Source organism: Neoarius graeffei, chromosome 13 (genome assembly GCF_027579695.1).
Source record: "Neoarius graeffei isolate fNeoGra1 chromosome 13, fNeoGra1.pri, whole genome shotgun sequence".
NCBI lineage: Eukaryota > Metazoa > Chordata > Actinopteri > Siluriformes > Ariidae > Neoarius > Neoarius graeffei.
The window spans coordinates 21,854,109-21,873,267 of NC_083581.1; the positions used below are offsets into that span (position 1 = coordinate 21,854,109).

The 19,159-nt window shown below is 43.7% G+C and overlaps 2 pseudogenes; one reads left to right on the forward strand and one right to left on the reverse strand.

Moving 5' to 3' along the window:
• The first annotated feature begins 12,606 nt into the window (after window positions 1-12,606).
• LOC132895876 (uncharacterized protein K02A2.6-like) lies at window positions 12,607-15,297 on the forward strand (annotated as a pseudogene).
• Window positions 15,298-17,657: 2,360 nt separating this feature from the next.
• Window positions 17,658-18,836, reverse strand: LOC132896016 (uncharacterized; annotated as a pseudogene).
• Window positions 18,837-19,159: the final 323 nt, after the last annotated feature.

The window sequence follows — 19,159 nt, forward strand, 5'->3', positions numbered from 1 at the left end:
CTCCTGAGCCAGAGACAATGTCAGAAGTGTCTTATCTGGGCTAAGGAGAGAAAGAAATGGACTGTTGCTCAGTGGTCCAAAGTCCTCTTTTCAGATGAAAGTACATTTTGCATTTAATTTGGAAATCACAGTTCTAGAGTCTGGAGGAAGAGTGGAGAGGCACAGAATCCAAGGTGTTTGAAGCCCAGTGTGAAGTTTCCACAGTCTGTGATGATTTGGGGTGCCATGTCATCTGCTGGTGTTGGTCCACTGTATTTTATCAAGTCCAAAGTCAACACAGCCATCTATCAGGAGATTTTAGAGCACTTCATGCTTCCATCTGCTGATGAGCTTTTTGGAGATGCTGATTTCCTTTTCCAGCAGGACTTGGCACCTACCCACAGTGCCAAAACTACTACCAAATGGTTTGCTGACCATGATATTACTGTGTTTGATTGGCCAGCCAACTTGCCTGACCTGAACCCCATAGAGAATCTATGGGGTATTGTCAAGAGGAAGATGAGAAACACCCGACCCAAAAATACAGATACGCTGAAGGCCACTATCAAAGCAACCTGGGCTTCAATAACACCTCAGCAGTGCCACAGACTGATCACCTCCATGCCACACCGCATTGATACAGTAATTCATGATAAAGGAGCCCCAACCAAGTATTGAGTGTATAAATGAATATACTTTTCAGAAGTTGGACATTTCTGTATTGTAAATCCTTTTTTTGATTGATCTTAGGGAATATTCTAATAATTTGAGATACTGGATTTCTGATTTTCATGAGCTATAAGCCATAATCATCAAAATTAAAACAAAAAAGGCTTTAAATATTTCACTTTACATGTAATGAATATAGAATATATGAAAGTTTATCTTTTTTAATTAAATTATGAAAAAAAAGGAACTTTTTCATGGTATTCTAATTTTTTGAGATGCACTAGTGTGTGTGTGTGTGTGTGTGTGTGTGTGTGTGTGTATATATATATATATATATATATATATATATATATATATATATATATATATATATATATATGAGAGAGTGTACTCTATACACAGCTCTGGAAAAATTTAAGAGACCACTACAAAATTATCAGTTTCTCTGGTTTGATTATTTATAGGTATGCATTTGAGGAGCATGGACATTTTTGTTTTATTTCATAAACTACTGACAACATTTTCCCCAAATTCCACATAAAAATATTGTCACTTAGAGCATTTAATTGCAGAAAATGACAACTGGTCAAAATACCAAAAATAAGTGTTTTCAGACCTTGAATAATGCATAGAAATCAAGGTCATATTCAATTTTAAACAACACAATACTAATGTTTGAACTACAATGCTCGAAAAACCTCATGTCAGATCATCTGAGACGACTAAATATGGAAGAGTATTAGGGCCACTGTGAGAAAAAAAGTGATTCTGACTTTAAACTCAGAATTCTGACTTTAAACTCAGAAGTATGGGTGCCTGTAGGGAACCAATTTCAGGGGCACACTTCGCACTAGAGTGGAGTGGAGGGGAGGAGAGAGCCTTGCGTGGACTGAAAATGTCGGACCTCAGTGAGTTTTTGCATGCTCAAAGGGTCCCCGAGGAAGCCATTTAATTCATGGAAGAGCAGAAGTTGAGTGAAGAAGATGTGTTGGTTTGGTGCTTGGTGTTTGTAAAAACGAAGAAATGGCTGCAGATATGATGTATGTTACAAGCTCGTTAACTTGTAGCATGTTTGCTAGCTTAAATGGTTGTGCTACTGCTACCGGACAATATCCACGAGTCCATCCCGATTGTTGTAATTTTGTTACAATAATTTAGTGATCTGCCGCCGTGAGGAACGCTGCTCGCTGTCTGCTTTTGTGGTAGCAACTACCGAGTGAGAGGCGGAGAGCCACAGTTCCACCGGTCTACACCGGGCAGTGGTAGGGATGTAACGATCGTGAATGCATCGGTTAAATTAAAAAAATTAATCACGCCACAAGGCGTAAGGAGTAGGCTACATGGGGCGGTCAGCGGTGTTTAGGCTGCGGAGCTGACATTTACATTATCTTATAGGCTGTTCTCTCTCTCTCAGTTCACTCTCTGTCTGGCTGTAGGTGTGTGTTCACGTGTGTTTGTTGATGTGTACGTCGGTGCGGAGCTCCGCCCTTCGTCAAACAGAGAGATGCACGACGATAAAGAGAATGAAATGAAATGTCTTTGTTTAAATGAGATCAATAACATCATTATTTATTGAAAGAACATGGTCCAGACCGGTTCTGTTGTGATTTGGTGCTGTATACTATATAAATGGTAGGGGAAACACTGACAGATGCTCCGAGCACTTTCAAATCAGCCGTATGGCGACATTTTGGATTCCCAGTTTACACAAATGCAAACGCGAGAAATAGACAGACAAGACTAAAACAGAAGACATTACATGACTTCATGTTTATGTAAATTCATGTGCAGGCATTGCACTCCCTAGGATCAATTAGCCTGTTGATTTATTGTTTGAACCATAAACAGCACAGTGCTTACAAGGGTTAGATGTATTTAAAATGATTTAGCCAGCTCTATTCATCCCATTCTCTCAAGTCTGACAGATGTTTAGTAGCACTAGTTTCACTTAAGTCAACGCAAAGGCTTTTCCTACGTGCATGGAAAGGGTCCAGAATACAGTAAACTAGATGATTGCAGGCAACATCTCTCTGGAATCTGTATCACAGTGTGAGCATGTAATATCACTTGAACATTTTTGCATGTGCACATTGAAAAACATCATTGTCTCTTATTTTATGTCCTCCTCTGTGCAGATCGACCACGATGTCATTGTACTCATGGATGATGCAGAACAATAGATCCCTTCAATTTCCTTTTCACAACAATGCCTGCAGTGCCTGATTTGGAGGACCTAATCAATTGTACTTCAGACTCTTTCAGTAACAAGGAAATACTTGCAATTTTAGCACATTACAACCAGACAGTGATAAGTGTCAGAACTTTAAAGAGAGTTTGTAGAAGACTTGGTCTGTTCAGGAGGAAGAACCAGTCTGACATGGAAGAAGTGCTGGCTTTTGTCCAACATGAGGTTATGACCAATGGACAGATGCAAGGTCATCTGGCTACATCTTCGAGCAGTTCAGCGTGGATTTGTTGTGTCACAAGACACCATAAGACGCATCATCAACCTGGTTGATCCACAAGGTGTAGAATTAAGAAGAGCACGGTGCTTGAGAAGACATCAGTACAGCTGCAGAGGGCCAAATGCACTTTGGCACATGGACAGCTATGACAAGCTGAAACCCTATGGCATTGCCATCAATGGCTGCATATATGGTTTCAGCCACTATGTGTTATGGATGGAGGCCTTTACCACAAACAGTGATCCCAAAGTAGTTGCAAGTTATTTTACCAGAACTGTGTCAAGCATAGGTGGATGTCCAGAGAGGATTTGTGCAGACAGAGGAACAGAAAATGTTTGTGTTGAAGAAATGCAGATGTTTTTTGTGGAGAAACCATCCAGACAGTTTTGCAGGAGAGAAGAGTTTCCTTTATGGAAGAAAAACAGCAAACCAGCGCATTGAAGGATGGTGGGGTACCCTTCGCAAACAGAGTGCGTAGTTCTGGATGAACTTATTTCAAACTTTCCAGGATGATGGTCATTTCACAGGAGACTTTTTGGACAAAAGTCTAATCCAGTTCTGTTTCATGAATCTTGTTCAGATAAAAATCTTTCCTCAACCTCTGAAATGAAGTTGCTGTAGGCTGTATTGGAATTGTAGTAGTAGTAGTAGTTGTTGTTGTTTTGTAATTATTCATTAAATTATTTATTTTTGATTTTGGCATTTTCTACCCCTCCATATACAATACAACACAGCAACCTAGCCTCAGTATAGACAGGCAAGAGTTAAGTGTTGCAAAACCTATTTCACATTTCTGTATGTACTGTGCTTCTTTCTATGCTTCTTTCTATGAACTTGACGAAGTTGTCACCACCTGGAATTCACGCAAAATAAGACCAAGATCAAGTGGTGACATGGCATCGGGTCGGCCAGTTGTGATGTATTCATTCCCAGAGCTGCACAGTGCTGAGGGTAGACTCAAACCTGTTTCCATGGAGGAAGTCACTGTGTGTATGGAAGCGTGCACTCCCAAAGGCGAGTTTCCTTGTGATTAAACCGTTTTTGAACTGTGTTGTCTCCTGATGGAGGAGAATGGGTGGGATGCTCCTGCAGGTCCACTTTCTGCAGCTGATCTGTACATCATGTTAAGAGACGAACTGCTGCAAATAATTTGAGAAATGGAAGACATCTAAATAAAAACATGAAGTTTTTCCCAGTCACATAATGTGAAAGTACTTGTCTTATCTTGATTATTATTTTCTTGTGCTTTATACAAGATATATGATTTTAATAAACTTGATATGTGTAAACACAACCTATAAGTTTTCTTGTCAAAAATGTACCAATAAAGGGCCACAAACTTTTGATTCGGCAGGGAAAGCAAAGGGAAAATTAACTTGACAAGCGACTGTTTGTCCACTGATTGTCCGTTTTTTGTGCATGTTATTGATGTAAAAACATTTTAGGTAAGACATTCACTTTGCCAGACACCCACTATTGAACTTGTGAAACCTTTATTTTATTTGTGAAAATACTAAAGGGGAGATGTCACTGTTTTTTATTTATACCTAGACCACATTAGGACAAGTCCAGATCAAAAACCACTACACCTAGACCTCTCAAATCTGGACTAGATTATGCTACAGAGGCTGAACAGTCATTAAAAAAAATTCTGATTTGTTAAACATTTTCTTTATTTGTGAAAAAACAAGAAAAGCACATTACTAGTACACTTAGCACACCTGAATAATTTAATAGTAAACTAAACTCTTTGGATAATGTGGTAATAAGGATCATGTCTGCAGGTAGGTGGGAGGTCAGGTGGTGAGCAAAGGTAGGAACACAATGAGGACAACTGGTGGGCAGGAGAACACGAGTAGGGTCTGAAATAATGGTAGATATTAGTAAACGCACACACACACAAAAACATGAATTAAATAATTTATCAATCAAATAATTATTCTGGTGTGTGGCCTCAAAAATGGACTCAGAGGTGGTCACCAGCCAGGCAGCAGTTATCAAGGCAGATTTCAAAAATTGTCAAAATGTCATAAATTCTGTTATCAAAACAGGCATTGTTGTGAAAAGGAAATTGAAGGGATCTATCGTTCTGCATCATCCATGAGTACAATGACATCGTGGTCGATCTGCACAGAGGACATAAAATAAGAGACAATGATGTTTTTCAATGTGCACATGCAAAAATGTTCAAGTGATATTACATGCTCTCACTGTGAGACAGATTCCAGAGAGATGTTGCCTGCAATCACCTAGCTTACTGTATTCTGGACCCTTTCCATGCATGTAGGAAAAGCCTTTGCGTTGACTTAAGTGAAACTAGTGCTACTAAACATCTGTCAGACTTGAGAGAATGGGATGAATAGAGCTGGCTAAATCATTTTAAATACATCTAACCCTTGTAAGCACTGTGCTGTTTATGGTTCAAACAATAAATCAACAGGCTAATTGATCCTAGGGAGTGCAATGCCTGCACATGAATTTACATAAACATGAAGTCATGTAATGTCTTCTGTTTTAGTCTTGTCTGTCTATTTCTCGCGTTTGCATTTGTGTAAACTGGGAATCCAAAATGTCGCCATACGTCTGATTTGAAAGTGTTCGGAGCTTGTGTTTCCCCTACCATTTATATAGTATACAGCACCAAATCACAACAGAACCGGTCTGGACCGTGTTCTTTCAATAAATAATGATGTTATTGATCTCATTTAAGCAAAGACATTTCATTTCATTCTCTTTATCGTCGTGCATCTCTCTGTTTGACGAAGGGCAGAGCTCCGCACCGACGTACACGTCAACAAACACACGTGAACACACACCTACAGCCAGACAGAGAGTGAACTGAGAGAGAGAGAGAACGGCCTATAAAGCAGACAAAGATAACATAAACGTCAGCTCCGCAGTCTAAACACTGCCGACCGCCCCATGTAGCCTACTCCTTACGCCTTGTGGCGTGATTTAAATTTTTTTTTATTTAACCGATGCATTCATGATCGTTACATCCCTACCACTGCCCGGTGTAGACCGGTGGAACTGTGGCTCTCCGCCTCTCACTCGGTAGTTGTTACAACCATTTAAGCTAACAAACATGCTACGAGTTAACGAGCTTGTAACATACATCATATCTGTAGCCATTTCTTAATTTTTACAAACACCAAGCACCAAACCAACAAATATCTTCTTCACTCACCTTCTGCTCTTCCATGAATGAAATGGCTTCCTCGGGGACGCTTCGAGCACGCAAAAACTCACTGAGGTCCGACATTTTCGGTCAGCGCAAGGCTCTCCCCTCCCCTCTAGTGCAAAGTGCGCCCCCGAAATTGGTTCTCTACAGGCACCCATACTTCTGAGTTTAAAGTCAGAACTCACTTTTTTTTTTTCTCGCAGTGGCCCTAATCCTCTTCCGTAACTGAAGTAGGTGCAAGGACGAGTGAAACTTTAATGGTAATTGTCCGAAAGGATGACAAAAGTTAGTGCTAGCAACCTGCAACACAGGCACTAAGAGAGCAGGGAACCAGTCTAAAGTAGCTCGGCTCGGTTCACGGGAAATGCATTAAAAAGTTTTATTCATCAACACGACAATATATAAAAGTACAAAAAAATTGAGGAAATCATTCAAATTTCCTTGTTTTTGGTTATAATTCATCGAAGTATGCGTGTGTTCGAGTGTACTGGAAAAGCTCGGCTCAGAGAGGTCCACGTAATGACGTAATTATACCAGTTGGCTCAGGGCGACGAAGGTCAAGGACATCATGTGCCAGCAGCGTTCGCCCATAGTCAGCTGGGATAGGCTCCAGCTTGCCTGCGACCCTCCTGTGGAACAGGATAAAGCGGCTAGAGATAAAGAGATGAGATGAGATCACTGGATAATGTTCATTATCTCTAACCAGTGTGTGTGTGTGTGTGTGTGTGTGCAGTGCTCAGCGTAAATGAGTACACCCCCTTTGAAAAGTAACATTTTAAACAATATCTCAATGAACACAAACAATTTCCAAAATATTGAAAAGACAAAGTTTAATATAACATCTGTTTAACTTATAACGTGAAAGTAAGGTTAATAATATAAACTTAGATTACACATTTTTCAGTTTTACTGAAATTAGGGTGGTGCAAAAATGAGTACACCCCACAACAATAAACTACTCCATCTAGTACTTTGTATGGCCTCCATAATTTTTAATGACAGCACCAAGTCTTCTAGGCATGGAATGAACAAGTTGGCGACATTTTGCAACATCAATCTTTTTCCATTCTTCAATAATGACCTCTTTTAGTGACTGGATGCTGAATGGAGAGTGATGCTCAACTTGTCTCTTCAGAATTCCCCATAGGTGTTTGATTGGGTTCAGATCAGGAGACATACTTGGCCACTGAATCATTTTCACCCTGTTCTTCTTCAGAAATCCAACAGTGGCCTTAGATGTGCGTTTAGGATCATTGTCATGTTGGAAAAGTGCATGACGACCAAGGGCACGGAGTGATGGTAGCATCTTCTCTTTCAGTATAGAGCAATACATCTGTGAATTCATGATACCATCAATGAAATGCAGCTCCCCGACACCAGCAGCACTCATGCAGCCCGTAAGGACACTGCCACCACCATGTTTCACTTTAGGCACCAGGCATTTTTCTTTGTATTCCTCACCTTTGCAATGCCTTCCAGTTTTGAAGCCATCAGTTCCAAAAACATTTATCTTGGTCTCATCACTCCAGAGTATAGAGTCCCAGTAGTCTTCATCTTTGTCAGCATGGGCCCTGGCAAACTCTAGGCAGGCTTTTTTGTGCCTGGGCTTTAGGAGAGGCTTCTTTCGTGGACGGCGTCCATGCATGCCATTCCTCTGCAGTGTACGCTGTATTGTGTCACGGGAAATAGTCACCCCAGTTTGACTTTCCACTACTTTAGATAACTGCAGTGAACTTGCATGCCGATTTTCTTCAACCCTTCTCATCAGAAGATGCTCCTGTAAGAGGTGTTAACTTCCGTGGACGACCTGGACATCTCTGTGAGATGGCTGCAGTTCCATCTTTCTTAAATTTTTGTACCACTTTTGCTACAGTATTCTGACTGATAAGTAAAGCTTTGCTGATCTTCTTGTAGCCTTCACCTTTGTGGTGTAAAGAAATTATTTTCTTTGGTGAATTCTGAAGAGACAAGTTGAGCATCACTCTCCATCCAGCATCCAGTCACTAAAAGATTCATTGTTTCATTATTCATTGTTGAAGAATGGAAAAAGATTGATGTTGCAAAAATTAATGTCACCAACTTGTACATTCCATGCCTAGAAGACTTGGTGCTGTCATTAAAAATTATGGAGGCCATACAATGTAGTAGTTTTTGTTGTGAGGTGTACTCATTTTTGCACCACCCTAATTTCAGTAAAACTGAAAAATGTGTAATCTAAGTTTATATTATTAACCTTACTTTCATGTTATAAGTTGAACAGATGTTATATTAAACTTTGTCTTGTCAACATTTTGGAAATTGTTTGTGTTCATTGAGATATATGTTACTTTTTCAAAGGGGGTGTACTCATTTACGCTGAGCACTATATATATATATATATATATATATATATGTTTCATATTTTTTGTAATTACATCATTTTTATTGGGTTGCACGGTGGTGTAGTGGTTAGCGCTGTCGCCTCACAGCAAGAAGGTCCAGGTTCGAGCCCCGTGGCCGGCGAGGGGCTTTCTGTGCGGAGTTTGCATGTTCTCCCCATGTCCGCGTGGGTTTCCTCCGGGTGCTCCGGTTTCCCCCACAGTCCAAAGACATGCAGGTTAGGTTAACTGGTGACTCTAAATTGACCGTGAGTGTGAATGGTTGTCTGTGTCTATGTGTCAGCCCTGTGATGACCTGGCGACTTGTCCAGGGTGTACCCTGCCTTTCACCCGTAGTCAGCTGGGATAGGCTCCAGCTTGCCTGTGACCCTGTAGAACAGGATAAAGTGGCTAGAGATGATGAGATGAGATCATTTTTATTTTCTAAATATTTATCAACATGGGGCAGCACGGTGGTGTAGTGGTTAGCGCTGTCGCCTCACAGCAAGAAGGTCCGGGTTCGAGCCCCGTGGCCGGCGAGGGCCTTTCTGTGCGGAGTTTGCATGTTCTCCCCATGTCCGCGTGGGTTTCCTCCGGGTGCTCCGGTTTCCCCCACAGTCCAAAGACATGCAGGTTAGGTTAACTGGTGACTCTAAATTGACCGTGAGTGTGAATGGTTGTCTGTGTCTATGTGTCAGCCCTGTGATGACCTGGCGACTTGTCCAGGGTGTACCCTGCCTTTCACCCATAGTCAGCTGGGATAGGCTCCAGCTTGCCTGTGACCCTGTAGAACAGGATAAAGTGGCTAGAGATGATGAGATGAGATCATTTTTATTTTCTAAATATTTATCAACATGGGGCGGCACGGTGGTGTAGTGGTTAGCGCTGTCGCCTCACAGCAAGAAGGTCCGGGTTCGAGCCCCGTGGCTGGCGAGGGCCTTTCTGTGTGGAGTTTGCATGTTCTCCCCGTGTCCGTGTGGGTTTCCTCCGGGTGCTCCGGTTTCCCCCACAGTCCAAAGACATGCAGGTTAGGTTAACTGGTGACTCTAAATTGACCGTAGGTGTGCATGTGAGTGTGAATGGTTGTCTGTGTCTATGTGTCAGCCCTGTGATGACCTGGCGACTTGTCCAGGGTGTACCCCGCCTTTCGCTTGTAGTCAGCTGGGATAGGCTCCAGCTTGCCTGCGACCCTGTAGAAGGATAAAGCGGCTAGAGATAATGAGATGAGAATGAGATTTATCAACATACCGCCATTGTGGCATGGGACCCTGTGATTGGTGGACAGCTGACAAAGGCTGTCTCCCACTGGTTATAAATCATGACATAAAAATCATAAATGCATACGGGGCCCGCTGATTGGCTGTTCACATACTGAAGCCAAGTGGAGATGTCCGGCATCTGTTGCTGTTGTCCGAAGAAAACTACAGCTAAAATAAGCTCTACTACCGGACTACTTGGACAATCTTAGTCTGAAAGAAGCGAAGGATAGATATGCATGGAAATTAGAGTTTATTCGTGGTTATGATCCATACAAAATTCCTTGAAACGACTGGAGTGACAGTGCAGATTTGTGGCCTAGCATTAGCATTAGCTACATGTTGGAACATACATTCTTTTTCCCAAAAAGTTCTGACATGGAAGAATAGTTTTAAAAAATAAACACAGAAGCAAGAAAATTTTCTTTGTGTAAAGACTTTTTCACGACATCAGCTTTTGGGAACAGAATGTTGCAAAAGCCAAAGCATTTACTCTCAAAGGGCTCTGACCTAAACTGTGGGCTAGATGGTATTCCTGCCCCTCCATGTTTCATGTAGTTACATGTAGTTACACATCTATTTGCACTCTATCATGTATACAGTGATGCTTATTATTGTTAAAGGAACAGTCCACCGTACTTCCATAATGAAATATGCTCTTATCTGAATTGAGACGAGCTGCTCCATACCTCTCCGAGCTTTGCGCGACCTCCCAGTCAGTCAGACGCAGTCAGATGCGCTGTCACTCCTGTTAGCAATGTAGCTAGGCTCAGTATGGCCAATGGTATTTTTTGGGGCTGTAGTTAGATGCGACCAAACTCTTCCGCGTTTTTCCTGTTTACATAGGTTTATATGACCAGTGATATGAAACAAGTTCAGTTACACAAATTGAAACGTAGCGATTTTCTATGCTATGGAAAGTCCGCACTATAATGACAGGCGTACTAACACCTTCTGCACGCTTCGGCAGCGCATTGATATCTGAGCTCCGTATCAATGCGCTGCCGACGCGCGCAGAAGGTGTTAGTACGCCTGTCATTATAGTGCGGACTTTCCATAGCATAGAAAATCGCTATGTTTCAATTTGTGTAACTGTTGTATCTTGCATTTATGGAGCTGCCACTAGGTGGCGGTAGCATGATGGGTATGCATGAGTGAAGTAAAAAGTAAAGTGAGGAATCGAATTAAAAACACACGGTTCTTGTGGACTTAACCAAGCTGCCATGCGGTTTTCTTTCTTAGCTAGAGCAGTAAGAAAGTATAATATTTTGGCGACGAGGATAAAGCATACAAGACTACTGCGTTAGTCTACTGAAGAAGGCCTGAGTTTACTGATCCGAAAAACTGGGAAGTGAGAACATCCAAAAGCCGTGAAGATGTCCGTCTTTGGAAAAGTGGAGGCTTTTGATCCAGAATCAGAAAATTGGAATAGATATGTGGAGAGATTGGAATTCTACTTTGAAGCCAATGAGGTAACGCAGGACAAAACTAAACGGGACATTCTTTTCTCTGTTTGTGGCAGTAGTCTGTATGGAATAATAATAGACTTGATAGCCCCATCAAAACCCACCGAAGTTGATTATAAGGACTTAGTGAAATGTGTAGGGGAACATTTCAACCCAAAACCGAACGAAATCGTGGAGAGGTTTAAATTCCACTCCTGTACGAAAGCACAGGGGGAAGCAGTCTCATCCTATGTAGTCAAATTAAAACATCATGCCACGCATTGCGGTTTTGGCGCTACATTGGAAGAACGGTTGAGAGATCAGTTTGTTTGGGGCATAGGTTGCGAGCAAATACAGCGCCGCTTACTGGCAATACCTGATTTAACATGGAAGTCTGCCCTTGATAAAGCGATCAGACTGGAAGCAGCAGATAAAGGTGCACAGACCCTGCAGCCTACTGCTCAAGTTAATCAGGTTGAAAACCCAGGGTTTATCACTCAAAGGCAACAAGCTACAAGCTCAGTGACCTGCTATCGCTGTGGCGATGGACACGCAGCTGATTCGTGTCGATTCAAGGAAGCAGTGTGCCATTACTGTAAAAAAGTTGGTCACATATCCCGAGTGTGTAAGTGGCGTAAACAGGATAAAGGCAGATCCACTCAGAGGCAGGAACCTAAGGCTGCTCACCTTATGTCACAGCTCACTCTGCCTCAAGAGTCCTAGGAAGAGGAGGAACAGACTGATTACCTCATGGCTCTGAAAGAGAAGTCACATGGCCCCATTGTGGCTACAGTAGAGCTGAATAACAGTCCAGTGCAATTTGAAGTCAACACTGGGGCATCGCGAATAGTGATCAGGGAGGACTGTTTCAATAAAATACAAGGTGCAACCCCTGGATTAGCATTGAAACCTTCTGAAGTTGTTCTGAGATCATTCACAGGGGAGAAGGTTGAAGTTAAGGGCAAAACTACAGTTGATGTTCACTATGAGGGACAGACAGCAGCTCTGGACATACTGGTGGTTCGGAATCGGGGGCCAAATCTGCTGGGGCAGGACTGGATGGGCGTGTTGCGTCTCAATTGGAAAGAACTGTTCAAGCCAATTTTCAAGGTGTCAGATAGTGAGCTGCAACATGTTCTCTCCAAACATAAGGACATCTTTAAGGATGAGCTTGGGACCCTGAAAGGTATGGAAGTTCACTTCCATGTCGACACGTCTGTCAAGCCTCGCTATTGCAAGGCCAGGCCCGTGCCTTTTGCCATGCGACCTAAGATTGAGGCAGAGCTAGACAGACTACAAGCTGTAGGTATCATTGAACCTATTACACACTCTGATTGGGCAGCACCCATTGTGCCTGTGCTAAAGCCAGATGATACTGTAAGGATATGTGGAGACTATAAATTAACAGCAAACATAGCTTCAAGACTAGAACAGTACCCACTACCAAGAATGGAGGAGCTTTTTGCTACACTAGCTGGTGGCACAAGCTACTCTAAACTAGACATGTCCCATGCCTACCAACAGTTGGTGCTGGCTGAAGATTCACGTAAGCTGGTGACGATTAACACTCATAAGGGGTTATTCCAGTACACACGTCTTCCTTTTGGAGTTTCCTCAGCTTGTGCAATATTTCAGAGAACCATGGAGAACTTATTAGCGGGGATTCCGCACACAACTGTTTACCTTGATGATGTCCTTGTGACAGGTCCCTTGGAGGAAGCCCATCTCCAAAACCTCAGTCAGGTGCTGACACGACTAGAGGAAGCAGGTCTCAGGCTAAAGAGGTCTAAGTGCGAGTTCATGGCCCCAGCAGTTGAATATTTGGGCCACCGGGTAACTGCCAGCGGTCTCCAACCCTTGGAGAAGAAAGTAAGAGCTATAAGAGAGGCCCCAGACCCCAAAAATGTTTCTGAAGTGCGGGCTTACCTGGGAATGATTAATTACTATGACCGATTCCTTCCAGATTTATCCACAGTGTTGGCCCCCCTACATTGTCTCTTAAAGGCGGGGGGGGGGGGGGGGGGGGGGGCAAAGTGGGTGTGGGGCTCTCAGCAGCATGCGGCATTCCAGAAGTCAAAGGACTTGCTCTCAGCATCACCACTACTCGTTCATTATGACCCCCAGTTGCCCCTAATCATAACTTGTGATGCGTCTCCATACGGAGTTGGAGCAGTTTTATCGCATAGGATTGAAGACCTTGAGAGGCCGATCTGTTTTGCCTCTTGCTCATTGTCGCCAGCTGAAAAAAATTACTCTCATTTGGAGAGGGAAGCCCTTGCTGTAATATTTGCAGTAAAGAAGTTCCACCAATATGTGTACGGGCGTGATTTTACCATACAAACAGACCGCAAGCCCTTGCTGGGCCTCCTAGGGGAGATTAAGAACATTCAGCCGACAGCTTCACCACGCCTTCAGCGCTGGGCTCAGTATCAGTACGTTCTCAGGTACAAGCCAGGACCGACCATTGCCAATGCTGATGGTCTCAGCAGACTTCCCCTTCCTGAAAGGCCTAGGGAGACTCACCGTCCAGCTGAACTGACATGCTTACTGAGACAGCTTCAGACAGCCCCTATTACAGGCCAGCAGCTTAAGTTGTGGACTGCAAGAGATCCTATACTGTCAAAGGTCTGCCGTTTCATCAAAGAGGGATGGCCTCCCAGCTGCCCAGCTGAGGCTTTGCGACCATTTTTCAGAAGGCAGGTGGAGCTCAGTGTGGAAGACGGCATCCTGCTCTGGGGACTACATGTGGTGATTCCATTACAAGCTCGTGAGATACTGCTTGATGAACTTCATGAACCACACCCAGGAGTCTCGAGAATGAAGGCGACAGCCAGAGCTCACATATGGTGGCCTGGGCTGGACAATGAAATAGAGCAGAAAGTGCAAGCCTGCACTATCTGTCAAGAAGTTTGAAATGCTCCCCCCCAGGCACCAGTCTCTCCTTGGGAATGGCCTGGAAAGCCATGGACGTGAATTCACATAGACTACGCGGGTCCATTTCAGGGTGAGATGTTTTTGATAACAGTAGATGCCCATTCAAAATGGCTGGAAGTTGCTCCAGTCAGTTCTGCCACCTCAGCAGGAACAATTGAGCACTTGAGAGAGCTGTTCAGCATCCATGGCCTGCCACACACAGTCGTGTCAGACAACGCGGCGTATTTCACAAGCGCTGAGTTCAGGGGTTTTCTGTCTTCTAATGGCATAAGGCACATAGCATCTGCCCCCTACAAGCCGTCCACGAATGGTGTAGTCGAAAGAGTGGTACAGACAGTCAAGAGGGCCTTGAAGAAAACCAAGGGGTCAGGGGGGTCACTTAAGACGTGCATAGCAAGGTTTTTAGCAGCATACAGATCAACACCTCATGCAACAACAGGCAGATCACCAGCAGAGATGATGTTTGGGCACCCTGTCAGGACAAGATGGGACCTATTAAAGCCAGACACTCAGGCCAAGGTCCTCCAGAACCAAGAACGCATGATCTGCAGGGAGAACCGCACCAGACAAACCAGGGCTCTGACAGCAGGGTCCGAAGTGTGGGTGAGGGATTTCACAGGTCATCGGAAATGGGTACCAGGTGTGGTCATCTCTAGCACAGGCCCTCTCAGTTACAGGGTCCGGGTGGGAGGCCAGGTGCATAGGCGCCATGTGGACCACCTTTTAGCAAGAAGGGGATTAGAGGGTCGCCACCAGCTGAACGAGTACCTGGAACCAGAGACCAGGGCAGATTGGGATGCTGATGCCACGGGACCTGAGCAGCCAGTCAGGCTACCAGACACTGAGCCTGAGGAACATGAACAGAGGCCCTGTGCTACCTTGGAGGGGGATGTGAGTTCAGCAGAGCAGACTCCTCTTCCTCCTGTAGCAGAACTGGCTGTTAGGGAAGAAGAAGAGTGCCCTTGTTGTTCATGCAGGGCAAGGAAGGCTCCTGAGAAACTGAATTTGTAGTTAGAGTGGCCAGAGCTGTTGGGGCAGAATAATCCCCATTCTGAGTCCACCAGAGCTGGGGCAGTCTACCCCCACTCTGAGTTAGTGGTATTGATGTTATGTTGATGTTTTTGTTTAAGGGGTTTTCTTGGGGAGGTTGTAACGTTTCTAAGAGTAGAGGGATGTTGTATCCTGCATTTATGGAGCCACCACTAGGTGGCGGTAGCATGATGGGTATGCATGAGTGAAGTAAAAAGTAAAGTGAGGAATCGAATTAAAAACACACAGTTCTTGTGGACTTAACCAAGCTGCCATGCGGTTTTCTTTCTTAGCTAGAGCAGTAAGAAAGTATAATAGTAACTGAACTTGTTTCACGTCACTGGTCATATAAACCTATGTAAACAGGAAAAACATGGAAGAGTTTGGTTGCATCTAACTACAGCCCCAAAAAATACCATTGGCCATACTGAGCCTAGCTACATTGCTAACAGGAGTGACAGCATGTCTGACTGCGTCTGACTGACTGGGAGGTCGCGCAAAGCTCGGACAGGTACGGAGCAGCTCGTCTCAATTCAGATAAGAGCATATTTCATTATGGAAGTATGGTGGACTGTTCCTTTAAAACAATATCTGAAGTGTTATTATTTGTAAAATAAAAAAAATCTTGTTCTAGACTTTCAAACAATATTGTAAGATTTTATTTTAATTTTATCTAATAGTGGATGGTACAATTACCAACACTAACAGAATCAACACATTTCAGTTGTAGCTATAGTCATACAGTAACTATAATCCTTCTTGGAATAATAATTTCAATAAATCGTTAATGTTCAGTTCCCTTTTCATTAATTCTCGATTCAAAGGCACAGCTGAGTCACATAGGTTGATCAGTGTGTAACAGACAATAACAATTTTATTCAAAATAGTTTTTCCTGTTTTAGTCAATTTATTTCCACAGTACTTTACATATGTGAAATACATGTGTGCAGCTGTTGTAAAGTTCAGTATGTTTGTGTAGAACTCTCTTGAACTGTAGGTTCATTATGGTTCCATGGTGACATTTTGCACAGGACTGTATTCCTTTGATAACAGAAACAAAGCTCCAGCATTATTATTATACTCATTCAAAACTCTCCACAGCTTAATATACCCTAAAATATTCATCCCTCTGTTACCAGAACTTCTTTCTTTCTAAATGTGTATTGGTGTTATGGTTTCGTGGATTTATCATAATTATGCTTCTTCACCTATTAAAAAAATAAACTGCATTCTGTCCTCTCCAAAATAAAATAAAGTTCTAGGCAAGTGGAATTGTTTTTCAGTCAAGTATGTTCTGGGTGCTGCTTGCCCATTGGGCAAGTAAGGCTGGGAGATTTTTTTTTTTCAAAGACTGAATGAAGGATGAGTTCAGAAATCAATATTTGGTGGAATAATCCTGACATTTAATCACAGCATTCATGTGTCTTGGCATGCTCGCCATCAGTCTTTCACATTGCTCTTGGGTGACTTTATGCCACTCCTGGCAAAAAAATTCAATCAGCTCAGCTTTGTTTGATGGCTTGTGACCATCCATCTTCCTCTTGATCTCATTCCAGAGGTTTTCAGTGGGGCTTAGGTCTGGAGGTTGGGCTGGCCATGACAGGGTCTTGATCTTGTGGTCCTCCATCCACACCTTGATTGACTTGGCTGTGTGACATGGAGCACTGTCCTGCTGGAAAACCCAATCTTCAGTGTTGGAGAACATTGTCAGAGCAGAAGGAAGCAAGGTTTCTTCCAGGATAACCTTATAGATGACTTGATTCATGTGTCCTTCACAAACAAAAATCTGCCCCATTCCAGCCTTGCTGAAACACCCCCAGATCATCACCAATCCTCCACCAAATTTCACAATGGGTGTGAGAAACTGTGGCTTGTAGGTCTCTCCAGGTCTATGTCTAACCAATAGAAGACCAGGTTACATTACATAGCATTTGGCAGATGCTCTTATCCAAAGCAATGTACAATGATGTGCAAAAGTCAGGTACACGAAGTGCTGAACTTCTAGACAAGAAAGTTCTAGTGCCAACTGAACAAGTGACTGCAATACTGTGGGTGGTAAAAGATAGCAACTGGACTTGCTTGGACTTCAAGCAAGTCCAGTTGCTCTCTTTTACCACCCACCGTTTACTATGACCTGGATGACTGAGAATCTTCACAGACATGACTGCAATACCTAGTGTAATATTTTGTTGATGTACCAATACTCAAACAGCCAAGCAAACAAACAAACAACTAAATAGAGAACTCAAACAGCTAACCCCACGCTAGAACAGGCTATGCAGCCTCAACTGGTCTAGACCGAAACACAGTTACACAGTAGGCAGGGAAGAAAGGGAGAGGTGCAGCTTGAAGAGGTGAGTCTTCAGTCTGCGCTTGAAGGTCGTTAGGAAGTCACCAGTTCTGACCTCAATAGGAAGGTCATTCCACCAATTGGGAGCCAGGACAGACAGTAGTCTTAAGTGGGCTGGCAGGAGCAGAGAGGAGGAGGGGTAGGGTGACCAGTAGTAGCAGAGTGTAGAGATCTGGCTGGTGTGTAGGGGCAGATCAGACTTTGGAGGTATGATGGCCCTTATCCTTTGAGAGCCTGGTAAGCTAGCACCAATGTCCGAAATTAGATGCAAGCTGCCAGTGGTAGCCAGTGCAGGTTGGCAAGCAGAGGGGTGACATGGAAAGAACAAGGGAGGTTGTAGACCAGCTGAGCTGCAGCATTCTGGATGATCTGTGGGGATCTGATAGCAGAAGATGGAAGGCCAGCAAGGAGAGAGTTGCAGTAGTCCAAGTGGGAGAGCATCAGCACTTGGACCAGGAGCTGAGTGAAGTAGGTAGTAAGAAAAGGGTGGATCCTTTGGATGTTGTAGAGGATGAATCTACATGTCGGGGTCACTGCAGCGATGTTTGCTGAGGAGGAGAGTTTGCAATCGAACATGTCCCCTAGGTTCTTCACACTGGATGAAGGGGACCTAAAGATGGTCCCCATGGAGATGACAATGTCCAGAGGTGGAGAGGATGGAGCAGGAATGTAGATTACCTCTGTCTTGCCTGGGTTGAACTTCAGGTAATGGTTGTCCATCCAGCTCTGGATGTCACACAGGCAAGCAGAGATGCAAGAGGAGATCTTGTGTGTCAGAAGGATGAAAAGAGAGAAACTGTTTGGTGTCATCAGCATAGCAGTGGTAGGATAAACCACGAGCAGAGATAATTGGACCAAGAGACTGGATGTAGAGGGAGAAGAGAAGCAAAAAGAAAGAAAGAAAGAAAGTAAGCACAACTTTATTCATCACACACTTGTGAAATTTCCTCTCTGCATTTAACCCATCTGAAGCAGTGAACACACACATGCACAATGAGCACACACACATACCCAGAGCAGTGGGCAGCCATGCTAACAGTGCCCAAGGAGCAGTCGGGAGTTAGGTGCCTCCAAGTGGACCAAGGACTGAACCTTGAGGGACACCGGTGGTAAGTGGCTGTGGTGCTGATACAGTACCAGACCAGGTAACCTGGAAGGAGTGACCAGAGAGGTAGGACTTGAACCAGTCTAGAGCTGATAAGGATGACAAGAGAATTGAGTGATCAATGGTGTCAATGGTGCAGTAGAAAGATCAAGGAGAATCAGGACCAAGGAGAGGGAAGCAGCACGGGCTGCATGAAGTGCCTCATGAAGTGGTGAGAGAAGCACAGTCTTGGTTGAGTGTCTGGCTCTGAAGCCAGACTGGTGAGGACCCAGGAGGTTGTTCTGTAAAAGAAAAGAGGAGAGTTGGTTAGCAACAGCACATTCAAGCATCTTTGACAGGAAGGGGAGAAAAGAAATGGGGCAGTAGTTCTGGGTGACCGAGAGGTCTAA